The sequence below is a fragment of the Strongylocentrotus purpuratus genome, unplaced genomic scaffold (assembly GCF_000002235.5).
Source record: "Strongylocentrotus purpuratus isolate Spur 01 unplaced genomic scaffold, Spur_5.0 spur5_scaffold_20, whole genome shotgun sequence".
Taxonomy (NCBI): domain Eukaryota; kingdom Metazoa; phylum Echinodermata; class Echinoidea; order Camarodonta; family Strongylocentrotidae; genus Strongylocentrotus; species Strongylocentrotus purpuratus.
In genome coordinates, this window is record NW_022145606.1 from 17,821,568 (window position 1) to 17,833,923 (window position 12,356).

Below are 12,356 nucleotides of genomic sequence, written 5' to 3' on the forward strand. Positions count from 1 at the left end.
ATGAATATAGACAAGGATTAAGAGTAATGATTTATTGAACCGTCAAAGCTTCCGCGCTTCCCGCGGGAGGACGGGGGGATTGCACTCAGACAAGGACACGATACAACGAATCGTCGTCTTTCTCTAATAATTTAATGAAGCTTGAAAGCTTCCGCGCTTCGCGCGAGATGGGCGAAAATATAGACAAGAATTAAGAGTAATAATTTATTGAATCGTCGATGCTTCCGCGCTTCGCGCGGGAGGGCGGAGGGGGGGATTGCACTTAGACAAGGACACGATACAACGAATCGTCTTCTTTCTCTAATAATTTAATGAAACGTGAAAGCTTCCGCGCTTCGCGTGAGATGGGCGAAAAGGAATTCATAAAAGGATTAAGAGTAATAAGTATTTGAAACGTCTAAGCTTAACCCTCTTCGCGCGGAAGGGGTGGGGAAACTGAATTCAGACAAGGATTAAGAGTCAAGAATGGTACATCGAATCGTCTTCTTTCTTTAATAATCTAATGAAACGTCAGAGTTTCCGCGCTACGCGCTGAGGAAGGGGAACATGGTTTAAAAAAAGGAATAAGAGTCGAGAATGGTACATCGAATCGTCTTCTTCCTTTAATAATCTAATGAAACGTCAGAGCTTCCGCGCCATGCGCGGATAAAGGGGAACTTGATTCAAACAAGGATTAAGAGTCGAGAACGTTCCAACGAATCGTCTTCTTTCTCTAATAATTTAATGAAGCGTCAAAGTTTCCGCGCTTCGCGGGGGAATGGGAAACTTTTCCCTCCCTGCACCCAACCCCCTAGGGAGCGCGCTTCGCGTGCTCACTACCCCCCCCCCCCCCCCCTAAAATGAAATCCTGGCTACGCGCTTGGGGATGGGATGCAACCTGCCACACGCTTCTACCTCTTGGTTGCTTTGATCCTTTGCCGAAAATATTTTGGTACCTATCACACCCCCCCCCCCCCCCAACCACGGATACAAATCGACACCCTTGGTTAAGGCTATGATTACTATATCAAATATTTGTTTAAAAAGATGAAGAAGACATGAATCACAGCAAAACAACATGAATAATTTCAGAAAAATATTAATGTCAATAGCCCAGCCTTTTTAGGGTTACGTTTTGATTAAGAGTCAAGTATATGATGCTTTCATTATCTCAACAATCGCTCTTCTCACGGTGATATATTTCAAGTATACATAAGTAGGAAACAATTAGAGGTTAAACCCCTAAAGACCGGAATTCCTCAATACTTTAGGGTAAGTACACCTTGAAAATCGAAAGCAAACATCTTACAATAAATCAATAATAATAATAATAAGATATTTGTATACCGCAAATACCAAATTGCCTCTAAGCGAGTGTACATAAATACATAGAGAGGAATAGAGCGATGAAGGGAAACAGAGAAGGGCAGACAAAAAAGAAAGAGAGAGAGAGAGAGAGAGAAACCTAACGCTAACCCTCTGTAATTTTAAATAAAGCCAATGTCACAAATCAAGATCATTCCCTCTGGAAAAATCGTTTCAATCTATTTGATTTCATGAAGTATTTGTTTGTTTGTTTGTTTGACCTGCCTGTTAAGAAAGTATTTGTATGGTTGTAAGTAAGCAACCAAAGGACCTCTCCGAGGGTTTTGGTAATGATTAGTATAGCCTTGGCGAAGGGCACTAGCGCTTCGAACTGGTTTTGAACCTGGGACCTTCAGGTTGCGAAACTACTGCTCTACCACTGAGCTACCGCGCATTCCTATATCAAGGTCTCATTGCGTCTTTTTACATGTTTAGTGGCCCCTACCTGTTACCTGTGGAGTACCGCAAGGTACGAGGCTCGGTCCCATCCTTTTCGTAATCATGGTAAATGATGTTGCAACCTCTACCCCTCTCAGATGGAAATATCTTTTTTTTCTTTTTCTGTTTTTATTGTTTTTTCTGAAAAATTAACAGAGTAAAAGCAGCAATATAAAATATAATATCATCTTAAAACTACAAAACAGGCACGCACTCATGCACCCATAAACACGCACACACACACACACACACACACTCATATACTTTCCCAGAGGGCAAGTTTACAGTTCAAAAAGCCAATGAAGATGTTAATGACAACAGAGCTGATTTGAGTGTTGCTTAAAAAACACAAGTCTCAACCATCCAGATTGCAAGATCATTTATGTTTGATTATGGATTGTTCCGTTGATAATCAGATGACCCCAAACCTGACAACTGTAAGATATTGCGTATCCCTTTACTTCGGAACCAGATTTTTAGGCTCGAAGTTAGCATCGGTAATTCTGTCCTTCAGCCTACTGAGTTTGTTAAGTTATTAGGAGTGTACCTACAGGCTGATATGAAATGGGATAGACAAGTTGAGAATGCTGTCAAACAGGCATCGCGATGTTTTTATATCCTTTGTGTTCTCAAAAAACGCAAGGCTCCTTTAGAGGATTTGGTTGCTATTTTTAGTATATACATTAGACTGTTAGTTCTTGGCCTCACCAGTGTGGTCAACATATATTACTGCCAATCAGTCGAACATGATCCAACGAGTCCAGAAAAGGACTTGCCTTATCACTTTGGGATATAATTTTATTGATTATCCTCATTCCCTTGAAGTTTTAGAGATTCCATACAATCGTTCACAAATTTGGTCACTTTTGCAATCAATGAAGGCAGTGAAGGTAATCAACGCTATGAAACTTGTATAAGTCTATCACCTTCTCATTACCTATCTTAATGTGTTTTCCCCTCTTTTTCTCGATTTTCTTCTCTTTTCCTCCTTGTTCTTTTTTCTATTATGTACATGTATTTCCGTATAATTGCAATGATGTCTACAATGATTGGGTAGATGTGCTGATTTTACAGATTCTACATATTGTATTGCAATTTCCCTATCCCTCTTCCTATCTCCTTCCTTTTCTCTCTCTCTCCTACTCTCTCTTCCTTTCTCATTTCCTCCCCCTCTCCTTCTGTCTTACTCTCTTCTCTTTCTATCCTCTCTTTGGGAAAATTCTGTATTGTATGTTACATGTACCGATCGCAGTACTTGTATATTCCTAATACTTTGAAATCAAGTCTACAGTACTTAAGCACTATTTTTGTGTAAGTGAGTTGGAGACCCTTAAGCACATTTGCATAATTTACATAAAAATGAACAATGTTACACATACAGAAAGTTTTGTATTCTCTTTAGTAACTTCTTCTCTTTATTTGGTAACAAAATTTTGGTCATGATGTAACTGATTAATAAGATAACAATGATTAATGACGTGATCACCAAAGGTCTCCCATTACCTACATGTGCAGGTAATAAGGGACAGTTACAAATCAAGAAATTAGAAGTACAATTTGAATGGAAATGGGATTGTTATAGTTAGTTCAAACACTTTTTGAAAGAGATACATGCAGCCAATGAACTTACTGTAACTTTGAAACGATTTTAAAACAATGTGGCCTACTAGGGATACTCCCAAAACCTGTTTTGTATACATACAACAATTTACAGTCTATATAAACCAGCTCGCTGACCTCACACTTTTATTCATATTGTCCAGAAATCTCGTGAGTCTTCTCATTCTATAATACATCCCAAGCTGGCCACCCAATATTCAAATGTTCATCTTCTTTTTTTATCTTCATATATCAAATTGAAATCCAACTACATTGTAACCCATACATCTGTGAATCTTGATGTACACTCCTCTTTCTTTTTTTTCTTTTCTCTCTCTCTCTCTCTCTCTCTTTCCCCTTTTACCAATATTTGTTCAACCATATTCGTATTATTTTGTATCCATTGAGGGTAGTCATACTATCAAGGTTTGCTTACTTTGTCAACCCTCCTGTTAGATGTTTTCGATAAGTTACTTTATTCGACATTATATTCTTTTGAAAGGTGTAACATTTGCAATGTTTTGTTTGTTATATATTTGTAATATGGCAAAGAAAAAAAATCAAACAGAAATATATAAATCAATGTGGCCTAAAATATTTCTGTACATGGACAATTAACCAACATCGGGTCATTGGCTGTCCTCGGCATACTCGACATTCACAACAAACGACCCCCATCTTGGACCTGGTGTCCCCCATTGCCTGCACACATTTCTGATCAGACACCATCCATAATGTGCATTGCAACACCCATTCACAACACACAATGGCCATAAGTTTATTGTGATGGTTGGCACACTTCATAAACTTCCTTTTAATACTACTTTTTAAGAGCCACCTTTAAATATCTACATACACCACAGCATTCAGTGAAAATTGTGTTTTTATATCCGCAGAGCAAAATTTTACGATCAAAATTGCTTACCTTGGTCAATTTTGCCAATTTTCTTGGAGAAAGAACGCATTTTAGTCTTCGAAATTAATTGAATATATGCAGTAGTGTTGTTAAAGGCCACATATGGCTCTAAAGCAATATTGTAGCCAACACGGACAGACAGTGATGTGTTCAAGCATGATGGTCTCCAATTCCCTGCGGTCTCCAATTCCCTACACCTACCCTATTCACTATAGTACTTGTAAACAATATTTTTGTATTGAAATTAAAGAAAATTGTACGGTATAACATAATAATAAGGCGCTGACATTCAGGGGCGGATCCACGTAGCGATTTTTCCGGCCCGGCCCCCCCCCCTAGCCCCCAAAACGATTAAAAAAAAATAGGATAATAACGTTAAGTTAACCTTTTTTAAAACACAAAACAAAAGCGCCCCCCCCCCAAAAAAAAAAAATAAATAAATAAATAAATAAAAAATAAATAAATAAATAAATAAATAAATTTTAAAAAATGATAATAATAATAATTGATTCACCGACCGGCTGAGTCGACGCTAAATTTTTCCTCCAAAACTCGATCAAAAAAGGGAAAGAAGAAAAGTGCTCCCCCCGACTTATTCGCCGGCCGGCTGAGTCGACGCTAAATTTTGTATTAAGATTTGGCTCCCCCTGCCCCACTTGTCGCCGGCTGGATCCTCTGCAGGCGCGGATCCACCGGGGGGGGGGGGGGCTGACGGGTGAACAACAGCAATTTTTTTATTATTATTATTATTATTATTATTTTTTAATTATTTAAAAAAAAAAAAAATCACGAAGAAGGCCAAAAAAAAAGGGGGGGTCTTACCCACCCCCTCCCTCCCCCCGCTTATTTACCGGCTGGCTGAGTCGAAGTAAAATATTTCCTGAAAAATTGGACAAAAAAATGCCTCCTTCCCCCCCCCCCCCCCCCCTCCCCCGCTTATTCACCGGTGGTTGAGTTCCAACTAATATTTTCTCACGGATTGGGCCCCCCCTCTTCCCGTCGGCTGGATCCGCCACTGCTGACATTTCAATGCAAAAGTTTATATATAGTTTCAGCCAAATGAAGCATCAAAGCATTTTAAAGCATCAAAATCTGAAACTATTTGCATTTTGGTATTTTTCCTCCAATAAGTTGAAAAACTTTGCACATATTATCATCGGTTGATGATCATCTTTAATATTATGAGAACTGTTTTTGCAGGACAGGTGACAAATTATGACTGAAAGCATGTGGAACATTTTTTTACAGAGTTTATACGAAGTCAAGATTTTTTTTGGACATTTTGCTAATACAAACAAAAAACAAACCAACAAACACACAATTGCATAGGGTTTAAAGTTTTAAAACCCTAATTTCTAGAATAAGTCTGGTGCTATATATATATTTATATATATATATATATGCAATACTGTTCCTATTTCCAAATTATATGCATGTTAGAGCTGTTTTCTGTTCTATAATCACCTGTGCAAACCGCAAGAGGTTTGGCGTAAAACCTTAAAAATTGACTTTGTTGACAATTCTCAGGTAAAGCGCCCCTTAAAGAATGGAGCCACACATTATGCTCGCATGACCATGATGACATTTTCAACAACAAAAAATCACCGAATCAGTTGGGATCATCCTAGTAATCAATCACACATCAAGATGGATTTGATTCATGGTAGCAATGGGCGTAAATCCTTACGTAATACCTATTGTTCAGGGGGGGGATGAATGAATAGATCATCCCCCTCCCCCTGAACAATAGGTATCAATTGCAGATTTACGCCCGTGCATGGTAGCAATAAACATACCTTGTACCAATACCTGAAAACAGACGAAAAGAGACAGAGTTGATAAAAACAGTTTCAGCACGTTAAATTGTGCCATCTTTCTCCGCAACATACACATTCCACACTCCGTTTCCAGATGTATTCTCAACCAACTCTCATTCGTATACCCGGGACTCTCACCCGACATTCAGTGTAAATATTAACAAACATCTTCCCTGTCAGATGGAGTATGTATAACACTTATACCCGGAACTGAATCCATAATGTAAGTCTGTTATCAAGTTTCTTGCGGTAAAGCTGAATGCAGGGTAATCAAACTAAAATACACTACAAAGAAATTACAATAATTCAAGTTCAAAGTGTTCACCCTCAAGCTATCAAAACATTACCTATTCATTCACATAGAAACGCTTAGTACGTGTAAACTTGAGCACTTGTAATGAAGCTTGGATTTACTAATTGGTTCGAGTCCGGCCGCCGCACTAATGTCCCTTGGCAAGACATTGATCTACATTTGCCACTCTCCACCCAGGTGTTAAATGGGTCACGGTACGAAGGAATTCCTTTAAATGCTGTGAGCGACGAAATCGGCAACCTAGCATAGCCCGGTAATGTTGGAGCGCCTTGAGGACCTTGCAAATTCGATACGTGCGCTATATAATAATCCAATATTATTATTATTATTATTATTAATGTATTATGCAGAGTGTGTTGACTGTCTTTTGTTTTAACGATTCACTGCCTGAGTAACATTCGCAGTTTGGAGGAAATTGGCATTCTTTCTTTCTCCTGGTTTGGTTTTTAAAAAAAAGAACAAAACGGGTTTAATTTCTCGAAACGGGCTAGGAACTAAACATGGCAATTATTGGTCAACTGAACATGCTGAATGAGCTACAAGAAAAAATAAGACAGGGTGACATACGCTGAAATGCCTACTGCGTCGAAATCCGCTGCTAGATAATTATGTGTCATTTAATAACTGTATGTTATTTCCTTTTCATAATATGCCGGAAGTAAAGTGTTTCATGAAACTGACTATGAACTGATTTTATCCTTGATTTTTGACACTTGAAATATTGTTAAGTGGCTACTTTGTTGTACAATAAAACAAGTGTTTATCAACACGTTATGACATTCCCAATACAATTTTCAACACTTTTACTATCTAGTCGACATTGTTAATATTTGAACTATATTTAACATAATGTCATTCTTCCTTGTTGAATTTATCTTCTGAGTTTCATAAAAAGTTCTATACTATCAAACTACATACATAGCTATCAATTTCATTCACAAAATATAACAAATCAATTAATAAAAATGGTGAGCCGAAACATGAACAAAAATATACAATTATGCCTTATCATCAATTGGAAAGTTAATAAGATTTTTTGTAGAAAAACTCAATCAGTTACTTTCTTTGTCTCTCGTAAATAAATGCAAAGGCATTATACACACTGTTAATCCTATTATAAGTCCACAATTTAGCTTAATATGACGCAATCAATGATGAAAAAGGGAAGATTCGTGCTTTAAATCCAAAAACTGTAGCGCTCATTTTCAAGTTTTAAAGAATGTTTGCTTTCAATAAATTGGTCAATACTTGAAAACGGCTTAATAAAGCCCATCTGCACTAATTCGGCCAGGTCACTGACAGGTGGTTATCTCATCAAATCAACTCTCAATTAACATAAGGAAAAGGGGACAATCAATTTCCAACTTCTTAGTAATACCATGTACCAATTTAAATTGATTATTACCGTAGTATGAGCATCATGATTAATATTGCCAACTTTGTGTATTGCATAACATGTTCATTTTTTTTTTTTTTTTTTGGAGTCCAAAAAATAATCGCACTGAGCCAGCCGAAAAGTCGCTCATTAGGGGGGGGGGGGGGGGGGGGGGGGTTAGTGAGCACATTTTTTTTTTGGGGGGGGGGGGGTCCTCGAAAATTTTAAAATTTGCACCCTCCCCCCTTGAGCGCCAGGGGGGGGGGGGGCAACCCCAAAAAGGTAAAAATCGCGTGATTTTGCATGATTTTTTTCTCAAGGGGAGGGGGGGCGGGCCCCCCTGGATCCGCCACTGGGTAGGCATGTGCGTATGTATATATTTAGGTCTTCGTAGGAATGGGGACTTGTTTAGCGACGCTGCTGGTTCGAAATTTAACGTCTTTGATCGATCCGGGAAGTGAAATTCAATTATTAAAAGACCATCACTATTCTCCTTCTTTGTAACACCATAAAGGTCACATGTACACACACACACACACACACGCACACATACTAATTTCTTTACCGAACAAACGAGTTATAATTTATAACAACTCCTTGATCAAACAAAGGTTTATGAGAGGAGTTGAAAGGGTCTTCGCCCGGGGCTGTCCCCTGCTCTACTTTGCCCAAATAATGAGCTCATTGTCAAGGCCCAAGGTATATCGTCTCTCTCCTTCTCTGGTGTCTTTAGCATCCTCTTTTCCCTTGATGTGAATAATTATATCATCATCAATATACATACATACATAGATACATATATATATATATATATATATAATATATATATATATATATGGGAACAACATGAAAGTTGACTTGGCGTCGAGCGACCCCAAGTAAAAAAAATAGTAGAAAAAGTAGAATAATACAAAGTTTTGTATAGGTGAATACATGTACGGGTACCACACAGTCATACATATACGTATTGTGTCGTATTTGTACAGCCTCTTTATCATTCATTTTATTACTTTTATTAGAATTAACAGCTATTATCATAATAATTGTCATACATTAATAACTGTATGGTTCTCGTAGATGCATTCACCTATACAATTCTACATACATGTTTTATTATGCATCATTTTCTTTTCTAAACATAGAAGTCGACTCAGGGTCGGTCGACTTAGGGCTACGTTAGTTTTCATTTGGGTATTTCTATTGCTGCATATATTTACCCACATGCACATCTTACAGCGTCATTAGACGGACATACACTGTCACTCATAAAGTTTGAATATTTTTGTTTTACCCCAATTTATGGAATTATTTTAAAAATAATTTAAAAATAATAGATAATAATAGCCTAATAGTCCACTCCAAATTTTATGAAACCGAAACGAAAATTCTTTTTGCCCAATTGATCGTGAGCCCGGCAGCCACTGAGCAGCGCCAGATCGACGTTGCTCTATCCCTTATTGTTGAACGCCAAACAAGGTAGCAACAACTCCCATCTTTTAACGTCTTTTGGTATGACGCGGCCGGGGTTCGAACCCACGACCTCTCGGTTGTGAGGCGGACGCTCTACTGACTGAGCCAACACTCCGGTAGTTTTTCTAGATAATAGTATACATTCTCAGATTTTATTGAATAATAATTGGATAATGTGTGTTTTGCGTGACTGCTAAAGCATGTGTATGCTACCATGCTTATCAACTAGGGGACCTACGCCCTTAAGTCATAAATGGCAGTAATGAGGATTAATGCCCCCACAAAAGGGCACTTATATAGCACATCGACACGGGTAAAGTGTTATTACATTTGTGGGCATTATTACATTTGCAGGTGTAACACCCCCCCCCCCCCCACTGGCGCTCAAGGGGGGGGGGTGCAAATTTTTAAATTTCCGAGGACAAAAAAAAAATAAAATGTGTCACATTTTGTTGATGTAAACTAGTAATGCAAAGGGCCGTCACCCCCTTAAATAATAATTATGTAACTAATGGAGTAGGCCTACCACGTACCTTGAAGCTTATCTGTACTAGTTAGGTCACTGGACACAATGCATTAACTTAGCTCTCAATTAACATAGGAAAAAGAGGATCAATGGTCACCGAGTAGGCATTGTTTTCTATATAGAGGGAGCAAGTAGCTACCAGTTGGACAGTGTGGCTTTAATGCACCCTTTCGGGATAAGCCGGTGGGAAGGGGGGGGGGGTTCTGAATTCCATACATAGAAAGAAATTGATTTATTTTTTGTTTTTATTTTAATAAAAAACGACTGAAATGCAAGACAAATTTATTTGACATTTTTAAATATCAAATTATTTGGTTGTGTTTCTTGTTTCTTGTGGGAGTTTCGTGGTCGAGTGGTTTAAGGCGCTTGCACTTGGAGATGCGAAGGTCGAGGGTTCGAATCCCGACATGGCACTAATATCCTTTGGCAAGATATTAACCTGCACTTGCTTCTCTCCACCCAGGTGTTAAATGGGTACCCGGTAGGATGCGACCGTCATTGTTGGTCAAACAGTTTTTGAGCGTCATGTAACGCCTGGCTGGAATGCTCCCCAGGGAGTGGAGATTGTGCACACAGTGTGCGGGTAAGCACTGAATCCAATGACCGGGGTAATAATATATTTGTAAAGCGCTTAGAGACATTTGTATTAAGTGCTATATAAAAATTAAATATTATTATTTATTGATTTAATTCTTGTAAACGCCTGATCTGCAAGACTACATAAAAACTGGCGTAATGGAATTTGTAATCTTTTTCTATTTTGATAATTGAATTTAAACGACTTAAATATATATTCCTTATATTCTATTATAAACGACTGATGTTGAAGGCTAGTCAACGCATCCTTTCGGCAAAACCGTGAGGGGGGGGGCGGGTTTTTTTTGGAAGAATGGTCGCGTTCCAGTCAACGCGACGCGACGCGACGCGACGCTACCGCCCTTTCGGCATAAGCCTCTTAAATTATGTTTCCCTTCCATTTAACCGACTCAAAGTCTTCTATATACGAGTAGTAATTCATTCTGAATTCATTAAAATGTGTTCTCTTTTACCAAGAAGGCTTTATTTCTTCAAAATACAAATTACAAAGCGAAAACAAAACAACATGACAAAATTTAACATGAAGTTAATTATGATATCATAATTATATGCTGCGGGAAAGGTGAAATAATTATGCTGGATGAGTTGAAAGCTAAGTCCACTCAAATTTTTGAAAATTATAGCATGTTGTAAATTAATTAAAGGTTAAAACTGCCAGCTATCAAAACTTCAAAATACAAAATTACAAAGTGAAAACAAAACAACATGACTAACTAATTAATCAAAGGTTTAAAACTGCCAAATATCAAAACTTCAAAATACACATTACAAAGCGAAAACAAAACAACGTGACAAACTTGAACATGAAGTTAATTATGATATCATAATTTTATGCTGCGGGAAAGGTGAAATATGTTGGATAAGTTGAAAGTCTACTCAAATTTTCGAAAATTATAGCATGTTGTAAATTAATCAAAGGTTAAAACTGTCAAATATCATGGCCTTACTTCAACCAGGTGATTATTTAGAACGATTTTCATAATTTGTATAGTAGTCAAGTCGCGGACGTCTTTGTGAGGACCCTACGTCACAAAATATGTCGCGCAATGCATTGTGGGTGAGAACCGGCTCGATCATTAACTAATTAAAGTATTAAAAATAGGTCCGAGCACCATTTTCTAATACCAAGTTATATTAAGGCTCCTTAGATTTGTGTCCATCTATTCATCTCAACTTTTCAGTGGAGTGGACTTGGTCTTTAAAAGGCAATGTTGATAAGAGATAAAATGTTCGTTTTAAACAAAATATTCGTAAGTTTATAAAAATTACTAAATGGTTTAAATAATCGTAATCTTTTAATACACTTACGTAATAGTTGCTACAGAAGCAAAAACGATTTGGCATAATGAAACTACACTGTATTTACACTTTATATAATGTAAGAGAGAAATAAAGAAAGAGAGAGGGGAAGGAACGAAGGAGAGTAGGAAGGATGGAGAAAGGGAAAGAGAGAGAGGGGTAGGGAGAGGGGAGGGGAGAGTGGGGGAGGATGGCAAGAGAGAGGGGAGAGCGGGGAGCGGAGGGAGGATGGGAGAGACGTATGAATAGAGGGAGGGAGAGAGATAGAAGGAAAGGAGAGAAGGTATGGTATCAGTTTCAGAAAACTTAACATTATTTTACTCTTCAGTATGAGATATAATCACTGCTACTTGTATGTACATCACCTAAATATATACACGAATTACAAGCATGACAAAAGTATCATGGAATGGTTAGTATGCTCAAATGTAGCAAACGTGGTTTAGTACTATTAATAAGAAGCTACGAAATGATTATCATATTCATGAAAGCTATATCTACAAAAAAACAATAACTTCCATTACATCATTCAACCTTGCTCACTTTTGAGGAATGCTGGCAAGATTCAATTACTTAACGTAACTTCTGATTATTAAAAAAAGAGAGAAAGAGAGGATGAGAGAGATAGAGAGAGAGTGAGAGAGAGAGAGAGTGAGAGAGAG